The sequence below is a fragment of the Podarcis erhardii genome (genome assembly GCF_964252035.2).
Source record: "Podarcis erhardii genome assembly, chromosome: 3".
In the NCBI taxonomy this organism is placed as follows: domain Eukaryota; kingdom Metazoa; phylum Chordata; class Lepidosauria; order Squamata; family Lacertidae; genus Podarcis; species Podarcis erhardii.
This window is the reverse complement of record NC_138507.1, coordinates 84,045,981-84,073,104: the sequence shown is the minus strand read 5'-3', so window position 1 is coordinate 84,073,104 and position 27,124 is coordinate 84,045,981. Positions and strand designations below refer to the sequence as shown.

The 27,124-nt window shown below is 40.8% G+C and overlaps 2 long non-coding RNA genes across 3 annotated transcripts in view; one reads left to right on the top strand and one right to left on the bottom strand.

Annotated features, from left to right (window-relative positions):
* Nucleotides 1-608: 608 nt before the first annotated feature.
* On the bottom strand, nucleotides 609-23,820 carry LOC309338989. Its single transcript, XR_014155127.1, has 3 exons — nucleotides 23,697-23,820; nucleotides 23,229-23,327; nucleotides 609-757 (listed from the first exon to the last, which is right to left on the bottom strand). It is a non-coding gene; the product is annotated as an uncharacterized lncRNA (long non-coding RNA).
* Nucleotides 22,983-27,124, top strand: part of LOC309338987 — a 29,304-nt gene continuing 25,162 nt past the window's right edge. The window contains exons 1-2 of one of the 2 annotated variants that reach the window (XR_014155124.1): nucleotides 22,983-23,027; nucleotides 23,710-23,853. This is a non-coding gene — a long non-coding RNA (uncharacterized lncRNA). Of the gene's footprint in view, nucleotides 23,028-23,708; nucleotides 23,854-27,124 lie in introns of those variants that run through there. The other variant, XR_014155125.1, reaches the window with a different exon arrangement.

Below are 27,124 nucleotides of genomic sequence, written 5' to 3'. Positions count from 1 at the left end.
TGCAATTCTGGGCTGCATCAATAGGAGTATAGCATCTAGATCAAGGGAAGTAATAGTGCCACTGTATTCTGCTCTGGTCAGACCTCACCTGGAGTACTGTGTCCAGTTCTGGGCACCACAGTTCAAGAAGGACACTGACAAACTGGAACGTGTCCAGAGGAGGGCAACCAAAATGGTCAAAGGCCTGGAAACGATGCCTTATGAGGAACGGCTAAGGGAGCTGGGCATGTTTAGCCTGGAGAAGAGGAGGTTAAGGGGTGATATGATAGCCATGTTCAAATATATAAAAGGATGTCATACAGAGGAGGGAGAAAGGTTGTTTTCTGCTGCTCCAGAGAAGCGGACACGGAGCAATGGATCCAAACTACAAGAAAGAAGATTCCACCTAAACATTAGGAAGAACTTCCTGACAGTAAGAGCTGTTCGACAGTGGAATTTGCTGCCAAGGAGTGTGGTGGAGTCTCCTTCTTTGGAGGTCTTTAAGCAGAGGCTTGACAACCATATGTCAGGAGTGCTCTGATGGTGTTTCCTGCTTGGCAGGGGGTTGGACTCGATGGCCCTTGTGGTCTCTTCCAACTCTATGATTCTATGATAATATATATATATATATATATATAAACATTAAAAACCACAACTGGTAAAGGGGCAAAGGATGTCAGAACAAGAGCAGTTCCTTCTTGGAAGCAGGGGCAGGTGTGGTGGTGGTGGAAAAGCTTGCCTCTTGATTGTCCAGCACAGTATTTCCTCTTTTGCATGTCTGTTGAGTGGGAAAGCATTATGAAATAAGTAATTATTTTGATACATTTACTAGAAAATACCTGGCCTAAATTGGCTTTAACTGTATAGACTATACCCACAGACTTTTCCAGAACATATGCTGTGTTAAAAAAAACAGCAGTGGAATTAGCAGTTGCAGACAGATGTGATCCCACAGCCTCTGTACAAATATCTTCTTTACATTCTACCAGTCTCTTCATTTCTAGGGACCCCCCAGAGGGAAGTAATGACAATTAAGGTGGGACTTAAACAGTAGGGGCACCGGGGAGGAGAACCTGTGATCCTCCAGATGTTGTTACACTCCAACTCCCATCAGCCCCAGTTAGCATATAGCCAATGGTCAGGATCGCTGAGAGTTGTAGTCCAACATCTGGAGAACTGCTGGTTCCCCATCCCCATTATAGCACAGCAATTCTATGATTCTAACAGCTCAAAACCAAGTTTTGTTGCATTGAAGATATATGGTACCCTTGAGAGGATAGAACCAGAGTTTATATAATACCATTTATAATAATGGTATTATAGATCTATAGAATCTCTATAATACCAGAGTTTCTAGAACTATGATGTTTTGCTGCCCTTGCAAATACTTTAAGATGCATATTTAAAGCCCTCCAGGCTTAAAATCAGTCCAGATAAATAGTTACGTGCATTTTAAACCTTAGCTTTCATCAACAGCTTGTATATGTGCATATCAAATAAGTTTCTGGCCCTGGGACATGGTTCAAAACCCTTCTTGACACGAATGAGTCATTATTGCACTGGGTTTTCCTTTGTCCAACTTCCCATAGGCTAAATTTAATGTGACCATGATGATTCCAGAGCTAAGGATTGCGTAAAAGTCTGTCTTCTCAGTTCTGGCATATGTCCATACTGTGATTAATTGCCTGTTGTCATTGTTATCTAGGCTAATTATTATACATTTTTGTACATAGTAAGCTTGTATGGTAATGAGATGCAACTGTATGTCTGTTCAACCTTCTACTGCATAGTTTATAGCAGAATTCCAGTGACAATAAGGAATTTAACTATCCTTCAACATTTGAAAGCAGCACATAAGTATGTTTGGGATTATTCCTCTGCTGTTCTGAACATTTTCAGAATGAGGTCACATCCTATGCAGCAGAGTTTATTGTATGAAAGATAACTGTATCTTTCAAAGAAGAAATCAGTTGTTTCTAAATAAATGCTATTATATGTTGCAACAACAAAACGTTGCCAGTTATTTGATTAGCAAGCAATGTAGAAGCTTACAGTGGTACCGCAGGTTACAGACGCTTAAGGTTACAGACTCTGTTAACCCAGAAATAGTACTTCGGATTAAGAACTTTGCTTCAGGATGAGAACAGAAATCGTGCTCCGGCGGCGCGGTGGCAGCGGGAGGCCCCATTAGCTAAAGTGGTACCTCAGGTTAAGAACAGTTTCAGGTTAAGAACGGACCTCCAGAACGAATTAAGTTCTTAACCCGAGGTACCACTGTATTTACTTTATGTGACAGAGACCTTGACAGAGCATTTGGCTTGCTAGAAGCCGTGGTTTGTTGGTTTGTTTGTTTTTAACAATACTCTAAGGTCCAGTACAGCCCTATATTTGGAGCTGCCACGCTGGCCTAACCTCCTCTTTCCACAGCCTGTCTAAATGGGCCAAATTGATCTACACACATAATTCTACCGCCACTGTTGGAGGTGCTATACTTCTGAATACCAGATGCTGGGAACTGTAGATAGGGATAGTGTTGTTGCCTCGGTTCCTCTTTGTGGGCCTCCCATAGGCATCTGGTTTGCTGTTGTGAGAACAGAATGCTGGACTAGGTGGGCCTTAGGCCTGACCAAACAGGGTTTCGCTTATGTTTGGTCTTATGAATGTAGGACAAAACCACTCGGTCAGTTCAACAGAAAAAGCTCTGGGAATTACCAGTAACTACACGGTTTTGGCTCCAGTGAATGGGCCATGCCTTTGTGGATGGCAGAGGCAGGGCCAGCACACCAGGTGCACATACTGGGCCCGTTCAGATGTCTGAAGTATCAGCTGAACTGGCCTCAGAGCATAGAAATATTAAAGGGATATCACTCTAAAAGCAATCACAAAGTACATTATCAGTAAGTCATTGTTTCCTTCCATTATGTGCAATGGCTCATAACTTTCAGAGCAAATAAGATTTGGACACTAAACATCAATGGGCAAAAACATATCTTGTGGTTATCTCAGACTGAGATATTATTTGTTTAATATCATCAACTACAGGGGCAGGATTATTAATTGCAACCAACAAGAATGAGAAAATAAGGTTATAAGGCATTGCCAGCTAAACCTTACAGCATCTGATGTCTTGGCAGTATGGATTTGATCCTGACATTCTTCCATGATATTTTAATTACAGGAGATTGAAATATGCACAAATATGGTTACAGAGCTAGTGCTGTTTTGTACAGTGGAGGGATTAACAATAACTTTGTACTATTGATTTTTGTTGCCACAGAAGCTAATGATGACCAAGGTCTTGAGGTTTTCCCAATTGGATACATTGCATGAAAGTGGAAGCCTCAGAACGACATGAGCACATAAAGAGTTTCAGCAAACCAATTAGGTTACAGCTAAACTGCTCAAAACTGAATGCTGGAAAAGGAAAAGATGGTGACAGCTTGGAGTGGCTGTCACATTCCCCCTTCACTGCTGCCAGGATAGGTTGCCTTTAGGGATTATCTTGTTTGTTATTTAAGTTTTAGAAGAATTACAATTTCTTGGCCAACATCTAATACTTCCATCCATCATCAGTGATCACAGCCAGATCCAATTAAACTATTTGCTTCGAGCCAGCTGGATTTGGCTTCCTTTTGAAATGCTGCCATATTGTCAGAGCAAAATAAGCATTTTGTGCATTTACATTGTACCTGAAACCGCACCAAAATCAGCATAAATGTTTTAAGTAGGAATAGATTAACTGTGATCTGACTGAGCTGAAAATCCATATATTGAAATAGCCATGATTTTGATCTGCAGTATTCAGATTCCCTGTTGAAATTGGAATTACCACCTGGTGGATGAAGGATCCATGCATTAAAATATTGAGTGAGTGTGTCTATGTCTCGTTTGCATGTATGTATGTATGCTCTGCAGAGTCCTGTTGTCTTTTATGCTATGTAAGTGGGCAGTGTTATAGAGGATTAAAATACAGTGGTACCTCGGGTTACATACGCTTCAGGTTACAGACTCCGCTAACCCAGAAATAGTACCTAGGGCTAATAACTTTGCTTCAGGATGAGAGCAGAAATCGTGCTCCGGAGGCAGCGGGAGGCCCCATTAGCTAAAGTGGTGCTTCAGGTTAAGAACAGTTTCAGGTTAAGAATGGACCTCTGGAATGAATTAAGTACTTAACCCAAGGTACCACTGTATTGATAATAGACATTTTCTTATTGTGAGGTTTAATGTCTAAGAGAATAAAATATGCTTTCTGCATTTCCATTTTACCCTGAACAGTATTCTCTAAATTAAATATCTGCAGCTGCCAGATATAGGTTTTAAAAAAAATCATCATAGTAATTTACTGTGGTTACCTAAGCCAACAGCAAACAGACCCCAAACACTATGCCACTTGTGGTATGGGCATGCCCACAACGACTTCCTGCACTCTCACATTCCTCCCACCACCAGCCAATGAGTCATTCCTCCCCCTGTGAATCCAAACCACCACAAGGAGAGACCACCTGTGGTGACCATGACCATCCATTGATTCATTCATGTCTCCCACTACAGTCTATCCCCCAATATATTTGTGCTCTTTTCTGATTCATACATACAAAGCAGGATACCACAAAAGTCTCTCACTGCATCTATTTCAGGAGGATAATTTAAGACAAATAACAGTATATGTGATACTTTCGCTGTTTCTGGAGCTTACATTCACACGTCTAGCCTTTTTAAAGCCATAAATTAGCAGAAACAGTACCTCCTAACCACAAATGTATTGTCATCTGTCCAAAAATGCAGTGTCTGTGGACCCATGACTAGCGGTTGGACCCATTTCTGACTTTCCTTTTATAACAGCATGCACATTAAGCCTTCTAAAAAGCATGAGAGTTAGCGTGTCGCTTTCAGCTACAAAAGATGCCAAGTAGAAATGCATATCACAGAGTGTCCGAAGCACAGCAGAGCAGGGCTTGAAGTGCTTGGGATATGCTACTGTCAGGCCACTGAGACGGGACAAAGAAAAGACTGTGCTCTGGGAAATGTGCAATAAAATAGAAAGTGTGCTGTTAGTGCAGCTTTCCAAGAGGACTAGATTTGGTCTTCAAAGTAGATCAGTTATTTGTTTGCTAGTTTAAATAGTATTGCACTGCCTTTCTGGAAAATACCAAGGCAGTACTGTATATATACCATCCAACTATTTCAGACTCAAAACTGGGATGCACATCTTCCGGGACGCACACCCGGGGAAGTCACATGACCCACTCCTCACTCTCACTCCGATAAAGCACTTTTTTCAGGGCAATATCTTGTTTGGCACTGGGGAAAGTACAGTAGTACCTAGGGTTACAGACACTTCAGGTTACAGACTCAGCTAACCCAGAAATAGTACCTTGGGTTAGGAACTTTGCTTCAGGATGAGAACAGAAATCGTGTTCTGGCGGCGCGGTGGCAGCGGGAGGCCCCATTAGCTAAAGTGGTGCTTCAGGTTAAGAACAGTTTCAGCTTAAGAATGGACCTCCAGAACGAATTAAGTACTTAACCCGAGGTACCACTGTTTTTTGGTGGGAGAATGGGTGGGCCTTTGGGGCCATTGTCCTGACCTGGCGGGCTTTTCCTATGCTCTTAATTTATTAATACTGTTGCCTAATACAAGTTTGTCATGGCCTTTAGCTAGAACAATAATATTATGAACTTGAAATTTAGAGGCAATGCTTTCAAACATATTACTTTAACTTAAATAGCACACAGCACTAAAATTAATTTGCCCATTATTATCTGGGGCATGCAATTATAAATATCATTATTAATACTGACACGGCACCCAAAAGTACTATGTATCAACATGATCATTATCTCACATACCCCTCGTTGTGTTCAGCTTCCAATTACTGGCAGTGATCACCGAAGAGAACAAATGTTATCATTTGCCCCAAACCTGCCACACTCAGGCAGGTTTCACTCTCCTTTATGTAGGGCTTGTGGATTTACCGGTATTTATTTACTTATTCCAGTTACTTATTAGTCACTTTTCAAGACCAATCCCTCACAAAGCAATCTATAGACAGAAATGAAAACAACAGAAGCACAGGCAGAGTATGAAGAACTGGGTGGATGCGGACAAATAGACCCTTGGGAGCTACTGAGCTAGATTGCCAAAATTCTCTTATTGTAAATAGTAAGATACATTTTTATGGCCTTCTAGAATGCCAGAACTGAAGGAGCCAAGTAAATGTCAACTACAAGAGAATTCCACAGGTGTAGGATCACCACAGAGAAGGCTGTATCTCAGGGAGTTGCCAGCCTAACTGATGTCACCCTGTGTGCACACAAACAGAACCTAAGATGATGGGCAGAGTCATGCAGGTGCAACCAATCTGGCCCTGAACTGTTTTGGGCCTTAAGCATTGATGCCAGCATTCTGACCATGAGAGCCAACCTAGATTTCTAGCTTGGCAGTTCCATGATTGGAGCTGCCAAGTTTTGTTTTTATTTTTCTAATAGCAGTCAGAGAGGCGTGGGGATTTGGAGTGGTGCACTGGCATAGGGGAGGGGAGAACTGTTTGTTTTCCATGCTGGTTCCCTCAATATTCGGTGTGAAAGCAGAAACATGAAGTATTAATTACATTTGTTAGTTACTTTATCTTGCTCAGAACAACCCAAAGCACCTTACAACCTCTACTGACCTACTAAGTGAATCCATTTTTTGCTATAAAACTACTTGGAGTATTCTATTTTGTAGGAAAGTGGTGTATATATTTTCAAATAAAACTAACAAAACAAGCAAATTAGAAAGGAAGCTCCTAAATGTAAAACTGATCACTCTCCCACTTTCAAATCTGATCTTCCATTGTTGCCTTTGTCTTTTGTCAATTTCTGGATCTGAAGGTCAGTTTCTCTTCAGGCTAGGTTGCTAAAACAATTTTACTGGTAGTTGAAAAATCTGAGCTTGATAGATCAAAGTAAACTTATCCAGACAGCTTTTCTGTAACCTAGTTTCAATAAGCCTTACAAAACCTGAACTGCTTGTTTTCAGTGTAAGGTTTTGTTCTCTAAACATGAGATGGTTGTTAGCTCAGGTATTTCAAGTAGGTCTTGCAAGGCCTTTTAAGAACAAGATGAATGGGGGATGCCATAATCAAAATTAGTTTTGAATCAGAACATTAGGCTGAAATTCACTAACGACACCGAATCATTGAGTTTGTGATTAGAAATATGATTGGAATGAATGCAAATAGTAAACTATATATTGGTTTTACTTTTTTTATATAATGAGCCAGAGAGCAGTGATTGGGAGTAGGCTAGATATTATTTTGTGCATAAATCTGCATTCATTATATAAAAAATGCTATACAGAGCTACACAGGAGCCCGTACTAGGAAAGACAGTGAACTTATTTATCTAGCGGCTCTACCTGTCCCAACTGCTTTGTCCACTGTCCCACAAGCTCCAGTGGTTACAGGGTGTCACTGCACATTACCATCCAGAGGGGGGCCACTAAGCTCAGAATTATCTATCTGCACCACTGGTTTCAATAGAGAGGCATGCATGCATGCACCACTACTAGCCCTCCTCTGGAATGGGTAGATCTAGTCAAGCTTTTTTCCAGCCTTGCAGTGCTGACTGAGGCTGATGGGAGTCATAATCCAAACCATCTGTTGAGCACCAGGCTGCCCAAAGCTAGTCTCCAGCCTCTATGAGCAAAGAGCATCTAAAGCCCTAGACTGAGGTTGGCTGTGACTCTTGGAGCACTAATAACCCTGGGAGATGACATTTAGGACCTGGCTAACAATTATTTACATATTTATGGAATAAGAAGCTGCATGGGACAGATTTTTATGTGAAACACTGTAGCTTAGGTAGACGGCCCCCAGACTGGAGCTTTGACATTTATGGGGCACACTTGATTATTCATATGCTAAGCCCTATGCTGTGTTCAAAACCAAATTTCAATAGACTGTATAATCCCAGGGAAGGTCTGGGAATGTTTTCATAGTTTGATTTTCCAGGACATCTCAAAGAGTGTGAGTGGTGAAGTCTAGCCACTTGTGGCAGATGAATAATACCAAGCTGACCTTTAGTGGAGTGTGATAAGACAAAAAGTACCCTGAGGGATCTTGGTAGAGTTGCATTTTCATATTTCAGCTGCCTGGGTTGTGATTTTGAAGATTTGTACGGTTATATACTTGTGAGCGTTCTGGAGAAAGATTCAGTAACTCGGTTGTTTATCTGCATCAGTTATAACAGTTTTATTGGGGTGCTGACAAAAGTATTCTCCCCACATCTGATTCCCATAAGACAGCATTACCCAGCAGCTAAATTTGATATAATGATATGCATTAAAAACAATACCTCATGTTAGCAGGCAGATGTATATAAAGCTTCTGCATGGTTATTTGTTGGTGCCTTAAAAACATTTGCTCATTGATAAACCTGGGGCAAAAGTATGACTTCAGTGTCCTGCCTAGTTACCTGCCCCATTTTTGTATAATTATTAATAGCTAATTATACAAAAATGCTTGATTTGCATCATTTGTAATTTGGAGTGCAGAGCCCAGAGTTGGACATCTGGATAAAGTGCTATTTACATGGAATTTTACAGGCACTGAAAACTATTAAGGGGGGTTCAATGAATTTGGAAAAGATTTGGACAACTAAATTTGGATACTCAGGTTCCCATTATACTCACTAAAAAGCTGTTATACGAGTATAATAGACTCTAAATTAGAAAGCCTGTGGAGAGAGTTTCAAAGGAGTTCCTTGATTCAAATGTTCTAAAAAAAACCAACCACCACCCTACTGTGTAATGTGCAAAATAAGCATATGTTTTAAGTTCACATTTCAGTGTATGTCTGGCACTTAAAACCATGGGCAATTATATCTAAATATGAAGTGGGAGAACCTGAAGATAGGAAACTACTTGTTTAAATCCATGCATGCCCACAGTCTCATAGTTCAAAAGTGGTTGAATGTTGGCACTACTGTTAGGAATATAATCAAGGCTAAAAAACTTGGTCTACACCAAATATATACTAAACAATTGCTGTAATGTCTGGAACACAATACGTGCAGTCTCCTTTTTCTCTCCAAAACGTTTAACGAAGACCGGGCCAGATTTAGTGATACGGTTCTACGTGTATGTAAGTTTAAGAAAAATTGCTGAGTGTATTATGTCATTAGGTAATTGGTCCTAAGCAGTGACAGAAAACAGTTTGCTGAAAAAAAGAAAAAGAAATGAAGCATAATTAACCCCTCCCTGTGATAACAGAAGACTAACCTCACCAAAATAAGACCAACAAGCAAGGCCAAGAGGCCAACGTACACATGGCCATTTACACATTAGTAGCTTAAAATCCAGTGAAGTCGTTTCCCCTGCCGTGTTTCAAGTCACATTTTTATGTTTCTGTACACACCAGAGAAGGTTTGGGAAGTAATCACATGATGCACAATCAGCCATACCTCATGTTACGTTTGCTTCAAGTTACGTTTTTTCAGGTTGAGTCCCATGGTGACCTGGAAGTACCGGAAAGGGTTACTTCCGGGTTTCACCGCTCGCGCATGCACAGACACACAAAATGCTGTCACATGCATGCGCAGAAGTGGTGCCGCTGCGGGTTGCGTTCTTTTCATGTTGCGAATGGGCCTCCGGAACGGATCCTGTTCGCAACCAGAGGTACCACTGTACCTGATTTTTCTCCCCACGCCTGCAACTCCCCATAACTACTGTTCAGTAAAAGGTATCTTTTGCACATGTGCTGGCATCTGTGGCGGCACAACATCTGTCTCAAATGTACACACCTCAGAAGAGCCACAGCTTCCGTTTTCAAATTGGATGGAAGCCCATTTGAGGGAAATTGCACCAAATACCAGTATTTCTCAAGAAACAACAGGCTACATCCATACATGGATTGTGGCTAATGTCATGTGTAATTGGCTTCAAAAACCAACATTGGGGGCATACTGGAGCTGGAGTAGACAGTAATGCATACACAGCCTATGTCGGTGGCTGTGTCAATTCAAGGTACATCCCTGGCAATTAAGTTATTCAGGCAAGGCTTATTCGCCATTCCTTCTCAGGTGACCAGTTATGCATTGCTTTAAAAAAGAGCAAAAGGGAGCACCAATTTGCAAAACATTTGTATAGAATGCATATGTATAAATGCAAATTTAAAACTATATATTCATATACCTCACTTTAAAGAAAAAAAGCCCAGTTGACATGTGTACCTGCTCAGTCTGATGCTGCTAACTGTAGAGATGAGAGGGCTGCTTTCCCTTTTTTATCGTTCCTTCTCTTTAATCCAGATTCGGAGTCAACAGTCCCCAAACAGAGGATGCCTTCAAATAGGCCTGTCTTTGGTAAAGTAGGACCCCTGGCCACTCTGATTCCTCTGGAGAGCAGAGAAGGGGGACTGTTTTAGCTTTGGATTGTCCTTCTGGAAGAAGTAGAACAATGTTCTCACTTGCTGAGGGTTTGTTTTGTTTTTTTAATTTCCAGAAAGTAAGGTCTATTTGTTCTAGTTAGGATTTGGAAGTGAAATTAATTATGTGGTTTTAATTTCAGCCATTTTATACTGATTTTTTCAATTTAGTTTTGATTAGCTATGTTTTGGTAAGCTGCCTCAAGCAAACTAAAACACTCCCAATGTTGTAACTTTTCCTCATAGGGGAGTTGCCCAAAAACTTTGATCATTTTGGCTGCCCCTTTCTGCACACTGCATTCCAAGTACAGTCACACCATGGATATGCATAGAGGCGTTATTCTATCAGCTGTTTCTCTCCATGCATACATGCCAAAAAGCAGCAGCTATCAGGTCTTGTACAATAACCTTCAACTGATAAAAGGCTCTGATCCTGACTGAATGGTTCCTTGTGCCGGCCCTTCCTGTATGGTTCCTATGGGGCTTAGCTGGACTAAAACTTGCAAATTCCCTTAGTCGGAACCATAATTATATAAAGCAATATAGTAATTGCTCATATAGAGCTAAATGTGTATGTAATTTGTTCAACACATAGACAATGTGAAACTCAAATCCAAAGGGCAAGGTTAGACCTTTCTGGCTTACAAACTTTGTGGTTGGCCCAGTCCTCTAATCCACAAAAGTGCTAGAGACCTCAGAGTTGCTTCTTTGCAAACAGCTTTAGTCCCAAAGCAACAAGAGCTCGTCAAACAGCAGAATTATCATTTGCAGCTTGAAGGGTGCTACTTTGTGGGCCTCCAAACACATCTGTGAGAAAAAGATGTGGACTGATTTCCCATCCCCCTTGGTAATTAACCATGCCTATGCCTATGCATAGTTTAGTTTTAAGTTTTAAAACTTAGTTTTAAGGGATGCGGGTGGCACTGTGGGTTAAACCACAGAGCCTAGGACTTGCTGATCAGAAGGTCGGCGGTTTGAATCCCTGCAACGGGGTGAGCTCCCGTTGCTCGGTCCCTGCTTCTGCCAACCTAGCAGTTTGAAAGCACGTCAAAGTGCAAGTAGACAAATAGGTACCGCTCTGGCGGGAAGGTAAACGGTGTTTTCGTGCGCTGCTCTGGTTCGCCAGAAGCAGCTTAGTCATGCTGGCCAAATGACCCGGAAGCTGTACGCCGGCTCCCTCGGCCAATAAAGTGAGATGAGCGCCGCAACCCCTGAGTCGGTCACGACTGGACCTAATGGTCAGGGGTCCTTTTATCCTTTACCTTTACCTATGCGTAATTTGTTTACTTCATATAAGGTGATAAGACCCCATAAATATTATTCAACTCTACAGCAGAACAGGTTTTCTAGCCTTCTAGCTCTATGCCGAGTGACTTGGTCCTAACTAGGCTATATCAAGCCATTCAGCAGTGTTACATGTACCTTCAGCAGTCTATTCAAGAGCTTTCTCATTCAGTTCAGTGGAGATTCGTCCCCTTCCATTTAAGGGAATGAGGAAGCTCTCCCATACGGGAGTCCTATGTGTGCCTTGGGGTATCTATGCTATGCAGCTTTGAAGCAGTGGCTATGTCTGCAATCCAGACCTATCAATAGCACTTCTCTCAAGAGACAAGAACACACACACCTGGGGGTTTTCTTTCCATTTTCACTTCAGAGGCTTCGTTTGCCAAGCCACAAACCACTGTTTAAATTTCTCTGGCTTGGCAGTTCAGAAAGGGGAACGGTGGAAGCAAAAAAAGGGGAGAGCCCCACCATGTCTGTCCATGTCTGTGCAGCTGATGCCAGGTCTATTTAAGCTATCAACACAAATGCAAATGCAACACACTGGCTAATAACTGGTAGTGGATATATAATTAACTACAATGTCATTCAAAATATACTAATATGCCACTTCAAAACAATGTATATATCATACAGTACATCTCACAAAATATACAAGTGACTGTAAGTTGTTGTATATATAAGAGTCAAATGAGGAGTCAAACAAGTCAATGAATGGTGAGGAACGCCAAGCTGTCTCTCAAAGGAAGACGTCCTGTAAAAGTCTCAAAGGAAGACGTCTATCAGAAATGTTAAAAGGAAGTCTCAAGAGGACAGTATGTCCGGAATAGTTCACTGTTTCGGAATAAAGTCTTCATCGGCAAATAGTTACCAATGAAAAATTTTCATACTACAGTCATACCTCGGGTTACAGCCGCTTCAGGTTGCGTTTTTTCCGGGTTACGGACTGCCAAAACCCGGAAGTACCAGAACGGCTAAACTGTGCTTTGCGCATAAGCGCCAAATCGCAACCCGCATACATGGGTTGCGAACACTGCAGGTTGCAAACGTGCATCCCACACGGATCACATTCGCAACCCGAGCGTCCGCTGTAGTGGGAATCTTGCTAGTGGATTCAGCAGCAGCTACACTATCCAGTGAGCACTGATCCAGTGAGCAACTATTTTGTTGATTGTTACATTTTGCAACGCTGTGGTTTGTGTTTGTCCACAGGTCTATTTAAGCTGACTGGTGGGACTGCTGAAGCAGCCGCATACTCGGAGCTTGTGGAAAGTCTTAGGGAACGGGAGGTGTCTGGCACAGCTTCCCACACAGAAGTGACCAGCCTGAACCTGCAATTCAGAGCAGTCCTTTTCATTCCCCATCTTACTTGCACAGATGATGATCCTATGAGAGCAACATCTAATCGTGTGTGTGCAGTCTCAGGAACTGGAACAGGGACAATCCCACAGATGCTAAAGTGCTGCATTTTGAATGGAAGCCCCACTGCATGGTAACTGAAAAAGCCTCTCAGCTATTATATTCATTTACGCTGGGACTCTTGGGCCAAACTAGACATTATCTGAATTGTGTGGTAGGAATTAATGTGTCTAGTTTGTTTGTTTTTAAATTAGCGACTGCTAATCCTTGGAATGGTGATCCTCCTGGCCAAAACCAGGGTGTAAATGGAACATTAAGTGAACCTGGCCTCTCCAGGGTACATTTTCAAAATTTATTATGGGGGAAAGCACCTATACGGTAATTGAAATCTTGCAGCCGGTTCATTCTTGTCTAGCAGTAGGGAGAAACCCCACACTCGCTTTCCAGCCATTTTAAAGCTGCATGCATCACAAACAACCCACACGAGAATATACCAGAGTCAATACATGGAAACTGTAGACAGGAAGCAGAAAAAGCAGGTCTCTCATACACAATCCTAAATATAAAAGGCTATAAATGTGCTGGAGAGTAAATTAGTGAGTGAAACATTTCAAGAAAATGCTAAGGGGAACAATGGAAGAAAAGCAGACCAGCCCACAGGGAATTCTGTTTTACTCAGTCATAAAAAACACACACATATACACAACCTCTTCTGGTTTCCCCTGCCTGGAAAAGCTGCTCACAATGCTGGGAACAATATGTGTTTTTTTTCTTTTTTTTTAAATACTAAACAGCAGATTTCTGTTTAAAAAGATGTAAAAATGCAAAGAATTAAGTGACTGGACAGAACAGGAAAACTAAGCAAAAAAAGGTGCTTGCATTCAGTGGCCTTGTTTGTACTTCACTTTAACCCATAGTTAAATGAAGTGTGGTGTGTGAGTTAGGGTGGGGAGGGGAGGGGGTTTCAGAGGCTTCAGAGATGCCAGGAGAAGACCTAAAGGGTATCATTTAAGGGGAAAAAACTCCTCAGATTTTTCATTTTCAAGTAACTTCCCACCCTTAAAGCTAGATTCTAGTCATACACCAGAGCATCTTAAAAAAACCCAACCTATCTCTGACAGAAATATTAAAAAAGAAACATGAAGAAACCTTCAATGGGGACTCATCTACATTAGTAAATAAAAAGTGTTTTAAATGCGTTAGAACACTGCGATGGCGCTGTGGAGTTCCATCTTTCAGCAACATGATTTCCCATTATGAGGCTTACAACCTGTTTCCCTGAAACTTTTTTTGATGTGTCTAGATCCAGCCTGGTTTGCTTTCTCAGAAGTTCTCTACTTTTCTGACTGCTGATCCTTGTGAAACACAAGTACAGTAGCACCATCAACACAAAACAGAGATGTATTTGCATATGCAGTGGGCATGAAATATGACTGGTCAGCAGGTGGAAAAGAGGGAGAATGGAATGGAGCGTCCTGGAAAAAGACATGGCTGCCCAGTTAGAACCCTGGAAGGAGCTCTCCATACTGCAACATTTTGCTGTAGCCCTCCTTATTCCTGACTACGAAATATTTTTCTAATCATTTCCAGTCAAGCTTCAACTAATTATCACTCCTAACCTCTATGTTTCAGTCAAGTGTGTACAAGCTGTATACATGGGAGTGCTCTCTGTGATATGTCCTGATTGTTTTCAATATATAGATTGCATGGAAAAAGTATAGAAGGTCAGCCGAGCATGCAAAATTGGAAAGCCAATGGCATCTAAATGAATTCAGACAAAAGTCATTTGTGTCTCATGCAGGCCCATTAAATACATAATGGAAAAGATCAGATGTGTACATATTTTAAATCCTAAGGGCAATCCTACTTTGCATATACTGTATTATATAGATTAAAATAAATGAAATCAGTTTAGTGTTGTCAGTTATAGGGACTTGATGCCCACCTCAGGGATGACTGTGGGCAGAATTGCTGTCTTGCAGGGGGTTGGACTAGATGACCCTTGGGTCCCTTCCAACTCTACAATTCTATGATTTTATGTAAATGAGAATTTACAATAAATAAATAAAAATCTGGGCCCAATTTACATACCCATCTTTCATGGCTACTTTGTGCAAATGCAGCTTTAAATTAGCTCAGCGATTACAAGTTCAGCGAAAAATCAATTGTGTTTTTGCTCCAGCTGTACATGTCACAGCAAGAAACTATTAGTGAAACTAATTTTTAACACAGCGAGTATCTCAATATGACATTTATGCTCCAGCCAGCTCTGTAAAAGAAATGCAGGAGGTGGGGAGAGGGAAAGAAAAGCATTTATGTACCTGTGTTTGGTTTTATTCATTATGGGTATACTGTAACTCATTAGGGAGGACTTTTAGATAAAAGCATTAATCTGAAATCAAAGCCTGCCCAGTTATGCAAAGCACTCAAACTGTGGCCACATTACGGAGTCTAGAAGCTTCATGGTTGTGGCTGGAAGGGAAGCTGAAAACTACTAAAAATGCAGCTTCCCCAAAATTATGTTGAAACAATCTATAGCCTTATTTAAAATTAACCAGCCTGACTTTTTAAGTTGTGGCCTAAGCAATTTATTCAATGTCATTTACTTGCCTAAAGAAGGAAATTGGAGGAAATGAGCTTTACTCTCTCATGGAAATAAGTGGAATATACAGTGGTACCTCGGGTTAAGTACTTAATTCGTTCCGGAGGTCTGTACTTAACCTGAAACTGTTCTTAACCTGAAGCACCACTTTAGCTAATGGGGCCTCCTGGTGTTGCCGCGCTGCCGGAGCACGATTTCTGTTCTCAACCTGAAGCAAAGTTCTTAACCTGAAGCACTATTTCTGGGTTAGCAGAGTCTGTAAACTGAAGCGTATGTAACCTGAAGCGTATGTAACCCGACGTACTACTGTATAGGTTCTTTAACTCTGGCAGGATCAAGCCCAAATCTGTCTCTTCCACAGGTGATGAAGAGGCACTAAGAACCATTCCTATGTATAGTTTGTGTGTTGAAAATTAATCCTGTTTTGAAGACCCTGGACATTGCCGATGGAGTACTGTGGGTTGTGCATTCTCCACTAATTTGGCCAAGTTTGTGTGTGTAATTTGATGCTTGCACTGTTTTAAATGAGTTATACTGTTAATGTGGAGCTATGCGCATGGCTGCAACAGCATTTATTCACATGGTCACTGGTTGTGCACCTGCAATCTGACCTGGATAGGATCACCTCTTACATACAGTGGTACCTCGGGTTACATATGCTTCAGGTTACATACGCTTCAGGTTACAGACTCCGCTAACCCAGAAATAGCGCTTCAGGTTAAGAACTTTGTTTCAGGATGAGAACAGAAATCATGCTCCAGTGGCGCGGTGGCAGCAGGAGGCCCCATTAGCTAAAGTGGTGCTTCAGGTTAAGAACAGTTTCAGGTTAAGAACGGACCTCCAGAACGAATTAAGTACTTAACCCAAGGTACCACTGTATGTAGTTTTCCTGCTGATTCTTGATGGTACTGTGCTGATTTTGTACAAAATGTTATTAAGATTTAAGCTTGTAACAAAAAAGCGTTTATGTTAGTCCTTTGTTTATGCTGACCCAAATAAAAGTATTTTAAATTTATGATGTTCCAGCCACAAGACATACTCTATTTTACTAGGCAACTCAAATGGGAAAGGGCTGCATTGCATGGTTGCATGAGCAGAGCTCTACTAATGCAATATTCCTCCACCTGATTCCAAGTGATTACACTGCAGCCCTGTTTAACACACACACACAAAAAAAATTCAGGAGCCCCACCTGACCTTTTGGAAAGGTTTTCTTCAAGGGGTGGTACAGTGGGTTTCAGAGGAAAGCAGGGAAAGAAGTCTCAGTTGTGTAAGCTGCCTTCCACTTGCACAACCACTGGATACAACCCAAGGTTTCTAATGAAAAAGCAGTAAAATAATGTTTACTTGTAATCACAAGTTTCAGCTGTAACCAAAGATTCTTGGATTACAGAGGCCTCCCCAAATCACTGCTAAACATCATTAAAATCAAATTGTCTATACTAGCACTGTTTATGGGTTGATCCCAGAGAATTATAGAGGCCAAGCAATCTTTTAGTGGACTCCCATCAAAAGCAGGTGGCCCAGTAAACTAGTTCATCTTACCTTTGTCATTGTGCTTATTAAAACTAATTGGAGAGATAAATTGCCTCCTAGCAAGCCATTACCTCCTCGAAAGCACGTTAATTTGAAGCTGAAAGACTATATTGAAGTTACATTAGGCTCTATTCAGCTGCATTCCTAATACTTATGTTCCAATTATCTCCAAGTGATAATCAAATTTTAAAAATCTCATTGGACAGGATTGACATACAATTTTGAAATGGCTCTCTTATGCTTTTTATATTAGCACATTAATAACCTAGAGAGGAGGTTTTGCCATAACATTTTGCTGTTTAAAGATGTTTTCAAAAGTTAACACCGTTCATATGCATAGTCCAAAGGTCCAAGGTGCAAAATGCATGTTATATTGAAGGTGTGTTGCATTAATCTTTAATACTTAGAAAGCGCCTGTGGAGGAATCAGGGCTGCAGGCTGTTTGTCCTTTTCGTTGTTGTTTTAATTGCTATGTATTATATTTTTGATATTGTTTTGCTGTAAGCTGCTTAGGGAATATTTATTGACATGGCCACATACATCTCACAATACTACTAATAAGCAAGAATAAGAAATAATAATAAAATAATCAATAGTAATAACAACAACTCCCTGGATTGGCTGCCAGCCCATGAAGCGCAAAGTGCTTTTGCCATGTGGGAACACACTGGTCCAGCAAACTTTGGCAAGTCAAAGGCCCACTGCTGTGGCAGGGGGAACACGTCCTGTTTGCCAGTTTGAGGCAAAATGGGAAGTACTGCTTTGCCCTGCTGCCATCACTGCTCCTACCATCATATATCTGCTCCCGCTCCCGTTGCTTTCTCTGGCACCACTGCATGCCCTGCCCCATCTGCTACTGGCGGGGAAGCAGTATCGCCATTGTTGCCAGTTTGGGGCAAGATCTTCCCACGATCTTGCCCCAAATCAGCGCCACCAGTGAAGAGGCAGGTGTACCCTGCGGGGCTTCTGCCACTAAAAGCGAGCAGTACATCACCAAAGTAATTTAGAGCAGACAGTCCTAAGAAACTACTGAGCATCAGCAAATAAAATAAGTAACAACGATGCTGCCACCTTTGTGGTTAAGAATCCAGAAACGTAAAGCCAAGCCTCAAATTCACTGCATAATCCATACAGCACAAGAAGCATTGTGAAATAGATGGCCCTCCCCCACCCTGAGTTTCTCATCTGTTTGTAGCAGCTATGAAAAGCCAGCATACTTGTGGGTGGCCTGCTGTGGCCTTCATTCGGTTTTATTCAATTATTCACTTGATTACACTTGAAAGAGCTATAAAAAGGGCATCTTAATTGCTCAGTGTTACTCACAAGCTTTTCAAAGCCAGCAAAGTGCGGCGCATGATCGCGATGTCCCTTTTGTGAATTCACAAATTTATCCCTACTGCAAGCCAATAAATAGATGGAATTACAAGTTTAGCACATATACAACCCCCCACCCTCGAAAAAATACCAATTAGTTCTGGACAGGCATTTCTTGTTGGCTCCCCCAATCTGCAGTACTACATTGTGCAGTACACCCAGTTTATCATGGAACCGGGTTTACATCTCAATGCTTTCAACTTTATCATCCTAAGAGATATTGAACAGGAGGTTCAGGAAAGAACTAGGTACTCAAAGGCTGTAGTAAGAAGACCTGTCTTCTACTTGGTAAGAGAAACACAGAAAAAATATGGCAATCGTAAGTGATGTAGGTTCAAAGATATGTAGTTTCCTTTTTATTCAGGCTACAACACATGCACCAATGGCCCCTGTTAATCAGAGTCACTCCTTATTTTCTGCGTCCCCCCAGAAACAAAGCACTGGATCTCTGGTTGATTTGCAGTAGATCACCAGGGAATCCTTTATGTCAATGGCTGCTCCCATTAAGCACCCTTTCTCATATTAGTATTATTTTTATATCCAACCAGTGCTAACGTTACTGAAAGCATCTACAAATGAAATCTTAAGAGTAATGCTTTCCTCATTATTTTGGTTTCCTTCTGATTTTAAGATGCATTTTGAGTCAGTATGATACCTGTATATCCAATTATAAAGTCAGTTACTATAGATCTTCCAGATATTAAGAGAGATGCCAGAAACTTTAGATAGAAAGGAAAATGCAGCAGTCAAAATTTGGGTGAATAAATCAATTAGTAAAATTTGAAGGAGAATTTATCAAATCAAGGGGTTGAAAATGTTTCACAACTTCCATGTTAGTAAGACTAATTTGGGAGACAATCTATGGAGATATTTGCTTGAAACCAGAAAAAGCCCCAAGTAGGATTGCTATTCCTGACTGAAATGTAAGTGGAAAATATATTAGCAGTGGTTTTATTATCTTTCTATGCACATCAGGCAAAAGCTTTAGGAACTTGTATTAGAGGCTATTTTTGGAATCATTTGATACTGGAGTTACCTGCTTATGTTCCTGTAGGCTTTTAAAACAGTTGTTAAATGGCATAGCCATGGATTTAACCACAAAAAGCGGACCTACCATCACAAAATAGCTTTTTATAAATCTGATCAGCATTATAGGCTACTAAGGGAACACAGATGGAAGCCCAGTTCTCAATCCAGAGAAAGTGTTGTGAGGAATTCCCATGGCATCCCAATACAAGATTATCACTTGGGATTCCCCTACTTCCGTATTCTCTGCTAGGGCTAAAAGTTCAGGGCACAGTCCACTGAAATGCTCAAGCCTCTTTGAAACTAATGGCACAGTGCAGGAACATGGTGGATCTCGTTTCTATATTTATTATGTTTTGATATTCTGCTGGAAGCCACCCAGAGAGGCTGTGGAAACCTAGCCAGATGGGTGGGGGTATAAATAATAAAATTATTGTTATTGGTCCTGGTTTGTGTCTTTTGCTCTTGTGCCCTAAGCCACAAGAAAGGCACCATTCGCCCAAGAGGAAAAATGCTCTTCTACAGTATATTTATTCCAGTAACAGTGGACCAGTACTGGTTGATTCTGGGTCCACAGACAGGCTAAAGGAATGAGGAATGGCTTGGAATAACTTTATGCTCAGCAACCTCCAATACAAACTTGAGCAACAACTTCACCTTTGAAACTAGACTAAGCCATGTGACTATAGGACAAGTCCATTTCATTAACACTAAGGGGGTAGCTTTATAAACTCTAATTTATAAGCTCTATCATTACATGGTAGCTATTATTGCTCTGGTGCAAGGTCTACTTTCAAGACTGGTGAAAAGTAGACCTTCGTACCAGTACGACTTCACCGTTACAAGGATAAATATAGTTGATGGAAGCTTTTGCCAATGCTGGAAGTCAACAGCACTGGAGTAGCCAAAACGTATTACTTACCCTTAGTTATTTTTTGACGACGATCTGAATTTTTGTTTTTAAAAAGGGAAATTGTAGAACTTCAGTATAAAATATTCACATTGAAACATCAATACAGTTTACAACTATGATTCCTCATAAATATATTCAGCTGGGTTTGAATGTTTAGTTTGCAAATTTTATTTACAGGGGGAAAGGATTAGTCAGATGTTTCCAAGTGTTGATGATAAATTGTCTCTCTATTTTATTTCACATTTAATAAATCATTGGGTATCTTATTTCCAATGCAGAATAACAACAACAAAAACAGGCACACTTATTTTCCATGCACAGAAGTCTAAAATAGTTGAACTTTGAAACTTTGGCATATAAATAGGACAAACTGTGGAGCAAACACATGTCTAAGCTTGAAGAAACATTATGGTGGATAAAAATAAGGCCAAAAGCCAATCCAGTCATGCTTACTTGCATGTTCTAAGATTTTTTTGATATGTTCTGCTCTTTTCTGATCTAATTGTCTAGGCTGGAAAATAAAAAGGAGATGGAAGGTGCCCAGAAAATGTTCACAGCTCATTGAGTAGCAAATTACTTATATATTCAATAAGCACAATGTGTGGAATTAAACTAATGAGCCCTATCAGCAGGCCTCTTGAAAGTGAATTATACCATCATAATTTGGGTCTCCCTTAAGAGCAATTGAAGTTGATGGAATTGCATCATATGCTTTGAAGGCTATCGCAAAATAATCTCTTTAACAATGGTCTTTTATTTCTTTCTGGGGGGAAATGTAGCTTTTCAGACTCTTGCGGGCAACTGAAAAATTATATAGAATATTTTATTAATTCGTTAGTTTATTTCAAACAAACAAGGGAATGACTGAGAAGCTCAACTCTCACAGAATGGATCCAATTATTTAAGAAAGGAGGAGGATGAACTTCAGACTCTTCCCCCTTGTACAGCATACATGTTAAAGAAGGGCAAAAAAATGGTTGTGAACAATGATCAGGTTCTGGCACCTTTCCTGTGAGGAAGGACTGAGGATGCTGGTGCTTTAAGCAGTGTTATGGTTAGATAATTTTAGACTGTTGATTTAATGGTCTTTTGCAGGGAGAATTTTTCTTTTTTAAAAAATGTTAAGGTATGTTATATGGTGCTTTTTAACCCAAAGGCCCTCACAGCAGTGAACAGCACATTTGAGGGTGGATCTGTCTCAGTTTTAATTGTCTCAGTTTCTATCTTTTCCAGTTTTAAATTAAGTTCTTCACAATTTGCAACAATTTGCAAGTTTTTTGGTTGTTAAAAAAATCCTCATGAAAATTCACCAGATTTTAGCCTGATGTTTTTCCTAACGCACACATTTTTATGTGCAGTTTTGACTAATGTACACATTTCTGCAAGTAATTTACCCTAATATAATGCACGTTTGTATTTTATTTTCATATTTATGTACAGCTTTCCCTAACATATACATTTTTTGTAAAAAGTGGTTGGAGAAATGCACTGTGAAATTCAGATGTGCAAATTTCAAAGGACAGCTGTGTTTCAGTTCACCTATTGTTTCAAAAAGCGAAAAATGATTTGCCTTTAAATGTGTACTAAATCAAATTCTTTTTCCATCCCTAAGCATATTAATGCAGAATAAAGGTGCAAAAGGGCAGAAAATAATAATCTTTGTTGCAACAGTAAATGAAGAAATCTAACTTTCTTACACAGCAAAAAATTAACCAGTTTTTAAGGGTTAAGACAAACCTAATATTAAAGGAGAGCTCACAGTTTGTCCCTGTTTTCCATCTTCAGAACACATATACCTGTCATTTCAGTGAACTGAACACTAGCTCAGTCTTGCCCTTCCCCCATTTCAAAGTGTTGCAAGAATAGTAATGGACATATGCATTCATTTGTTGCTCTCTCTTACTATATCTGTACATCTATATATGGATTTTTTGCTAAGTGCAAAGCAAGTCTAGGACAGGAGGGGTAGGAAGGCTTGTTGATAACATTTTAGAGGCCCTGCCAGTCAACACCATGAACAGCCAGCATCTACCTGAAACTTGCAGGGTGGATTTTTACCCCTGGAAAAGAAATGCACATTTGAACCATGGGTGCTTCCAGAGCCTGGAATTGAAAGCCTAACATTTTCCCATCAGTGTTTTGACCCAGACAAAATGTATGTATATTCCTGTGGGTGATGTGCACGGCTATTCTGAGCACATCCAAGTTTTTGTTTGATTTCTTGGGTTCTTTCTAGAAGAATGTAGCTGAAACCCCACAGTTTCCATCTTGCTGATCAAAATTTCCATGATTTCCAGTTCTGAAATACCACCCTCTCCCTTAGTCATATTTCAGTTCTGCCACTTACCCCCATATGTGCTCACTTAAATTTAACTCAAGGGTCTGCAAGTTGAAAATCATGCTTTGTTTCCATGTGTTTCTCCCCTTTTGGCATTCACTATAACATAGTTGCACGGCAAAGTCACATACAGCCCCATATGTACTCTATTTTGCGAACTGCAAGGAATCTGTTTCAGCCAGTGAAAGAGTAAACTTATTCGAGCAAACTCATGAGGTGAGACAGATCATATAATATAATGATTAGTCATAGGAAAGTATGTGTTCCAGGACCAAACAAATGGCTATCACTTGCACAGATGGGTAGGGAGGAATAATAATCAAGATTTTTTGCTTTAAATGTCTATTAATTTACACTAGAGATGGGAGAGAAGTTCGGGGGAGGGGAGGGAGCGACCAGGGAAAGGTGGCACCTTACCATTTCATCTCAGGGTGTTGAAATGGGCCAGGCCGGGCCAGCGCACCAGAAGCTGGGCATTCAGTATTGTAGACCGAATTCTGTGGCACTTCTTCCTCGCTGCGATTAGACAAGACGACTCCTTGTTGAACTTCTATTGAACCTTATTGAACCTTTCTATTTCAGCAGGCAATTTTAAGGACATTTTCTGTTTTTCTGTTTAATTTCAATTGATAAATCTACTGCAAGCTTTTTTAAAAAAAATTATATACACCACTTAGAAACTTCACTAGATAAACAGTATATAAACAGCTTAACAAATAAACAAAAGCCTGTGAAGTATAGTAATTATTTATAAATTTGCATCTATAGGTAACCCATGCTGTAATCCTTATTAGGAGCAGGGAAGAGACATTGTAAAAGCCAACAGAGGGCCCATAATCTGACCCCCTCCCCTTTTCTCTACAGCAGTGGCGCATGCTCACTAACCTTTTTCTTGTAGGAGAATTCCCCAAGCCAACTTGGAGGAGAAGGCAGAGAGCTTGGAAGAGGCCTGGATGTTTTGCCTGCTTCAAGAGTTGCAGATTTGTCCAGGCTCCTGCTCTACCATCAGATGTTTTTGGAGAGAGAGTGCCTGTAAGGAACTGTAAGTGTTGCTCTGATTAGGACCTGCACTTGGAACTCTGAGGTCATTTCTACTGTTGGATTTACAAATTGCTTTGTTCTTCTTTGGTTCAGTAAAAAGGTAAAGGTAAAGGGCCCCTGGACAGTTACGTCCTGTCAAAGGCAACTATTGGGTTGCGGTGCTCATCTTTCTTTCAGGCTGAGGGAGCCGGCGTTTGTCCACAGACAGCTTTCCGGGTCATGTGGCCAGCAGGACTAAACCACTTCTGGTGCAGCAGAACACCATGACGGAAGCCAGAGCACACGGAAATGCCGTTTACCTTTCCGCTGCAGCGGTACCTATTTATCTGCTTGCACTGGTGTGCTTTTGAACTGCTAGGTTGGCGGGAGCTGGGGCAGAGCAATGGGAGCTCACCCTATCATGGGGATTCAAACCGCTGACCTTCCTGCAAACCCAAGAGGCTCAGTGGTTTAGACACAGTGCCACCCATGTCCCTACTGCTGAAGATACTGTACAATCCTGCATGGTATACATTCAGTGAGCCATAATGGCATATTTGCAGATATAAATAAGTATATGTTTATAAATTATGGCTTGCGTGTTATTCATTCTACAGGCTGGTGCAACCATGGGTGGGAGGTCCATTTTCCAGATGGGACAGAATTTGGCTACCATTGGTGAATAGTGATTACATAAAAATTTCATATAAATTAGCACATGCATTTCCCCCTTGTTAATCTGTGGCCTCTTTTGGGTGTGTGAGATGCATTTCTCCTTTTTGAGCGGTCATTGTATGAAGTCCACTTGAAGTCCCCTACTTTTCATGGATCTAGTTCTTATAGAGCAGGGTTTCCCAAACTTGGTTCTCCAGCCGTTTGTGGACTACAATTCCCATCATCCCTAACTAGACAGACTAGTGGTCAAGGATGATGGGAATTGTAGTCCAAAAACAACTGGAAATCCACATTTGGGAAACCTTGTTATAGAATGAGCAGCAGAGAGGAAAGCAATATTATTCCCTAATACGTCATTTGTGATACATCAAGCCAGTGTTGGGAAAATCAAGACTATTTTTCTCCCCACTGCATCCCCCTATTCCACCCCTCACCCTCAACTGGCTTTTCTCACAAGGTGATATTGCTCTCTCTGCCCTAAACATGAACCAACGCTAGTAAGCAACAAATCTGGAAATCTCTCTAGGAGACAAATCCCAGCTGGGACACTAAATCATTTCACAAGAATGTGTCCTATTGAGAGGTATTTGTATCCCAGTCTCATTACACCATGCAAAAGCGCATTCCTTTTAAATAAAACATGTTTTTTAGTCCACATGGCTAGGCGATCATAAAATTGCTACCAAAAACAATTGCGACTGGCAGTCTCATAATGATCAGAGAAACATTTTGGGCAGGTCTATCACTTAAAGAATTGCTTTAATGCTCAGGGAGAAAACAGATAATAGCACTTTGTGCAGTCATTGAAGCAGAAAGGAGAACATTAAACACACACACGTGTTTTGAGAAAAAGGCAAGACAGAATTTTCCTTCAGAAATAACAGCCACAGTGTGAACATAGTAAAAAAAAAGCAACAAAAGTATAGAGGAAGGAGATTTCTAAAATAATTATTCACATTATTGGAGAATGATGAAATCACTTGGCATGTTTGCCTATGTTTCCTGAGTGTCAGCCTCAAATCATAGCTTGCTTCAGCCATTCAGGGTAACAGTGAAGCTTATGTGCTATTATTGGCTGAGAAATTAAAAAAAAATGCACAAAAAGAGAATTCCCTGGGTGCCAAGAACCAGGTTTGGTGCAAGTACTCTTTGGTGAGAGAATGCCAGCAGAGATTTAAAATCACAAAATATGAAGCACAGGAAAGCATGGGAATGTAGCCTATTAGACCTTTAAAATATACCTTCCAAAGTTCTCCACTTCCCCTAGCATAGAAAAAGATCACATATTTGATGAGTTAAAAATGGTTTACTTACACTTCTTCAAAGGTCAGATTCATGTGATTTTCCATAGAGCAGTCAGAAAAAAACAGGCAGCAAAACTTACGTTAGTTCCAAAGTGGTGAAAGTTCCAAAATTATTTGTATAGGAACATAAGGATGGCTTTGTAAAAAAAGGGGGGGGGCATGCAGTGTGAGCTTGGAGCAACCACTAGCTTGCCTGGTATTCTACTATTTCCTAAAACCAGACAAAAAATAATGGATTGGAATATTTTCCCTGCTGAAATAAAATTTCCTCGGCCCTTGTTTTCAGTTATGCAAACATAGACCCGCTATTTAGCATAGAAGTCTCAGATGGTGGAAGTTTACAATCCAAAAGGCTGCTCTCATTAGCCTTCTGCCTTTTCCACATTTGCATAGGGGAGGGGATAAATGATTACAACACTTGGGGGCATGAGTTGCTTTGGCTATTCAATATTGGAAACCCAAATTTATTGGGGCAGCTTTGCACATGGAAGGAAGCATAAAACAGCAGGGCCATACTGTCAACTCACAACCCTTCATTCTGGGCATTCAATGTAACATTTAACACTGGAGGCAAGAGAACTGCACTGTTAACTTGAGCAATAAATGTTCCTTTAACACAAACGCCTGTCTGCACGAACATACTGTTGTAGTTGCTTCTAAACCACCACCTTCTACATATGTTTTTGTGTAGTTGTATACACACAGGGTGCAATTAAGTACAATCTTACTTGCCAAACCCTCCCTCCCTCCAGCTTAGTGGCTTTTGTGAACTGTTGGCAGACACAACAGAAGTACAGGTATTTATGACCACCTTGTGGGATTTATTTAGCAGGTGAAAGACTGCCTGCCACTTGTTTCCATCCTAACACCCGTAAAACAAGAACATTTCTAATTTGCATGCAAGGTTGGAAATAACATTAAGGGTTATAGCTGTGGGAGTTCAGAACTTAACTGGTTAAGTGTTCTGAGCTGTGCGTCACTTTCCGACGTCAGCTATAGAAGCTGGGAGGAGTCTGGGAGGAGACTGTACTGTTGTTGTTCTCTCTGTGTGTCTTGAGAGAGACGGACATGTTTTAACATGGCTGCAAGCAGTGATGGACAAATGTTTGAATAAAAGCTGTAAATAGACGGATCTGTCTGTGTATGCTTGCATGGAGCAAGGGAGAAAAAGACTGTTTTACACCGCTGTATGCTACTCTGCTGAGTCGTGGCCAAAGAGACAGCAGACTTTGGTGCGCAGCGGAAGCGTGCCGGACGCTGCAAATGACTGATTGGGATCGTAAAGCTGTCTGAGTACACGGCTCCAACGGTCAA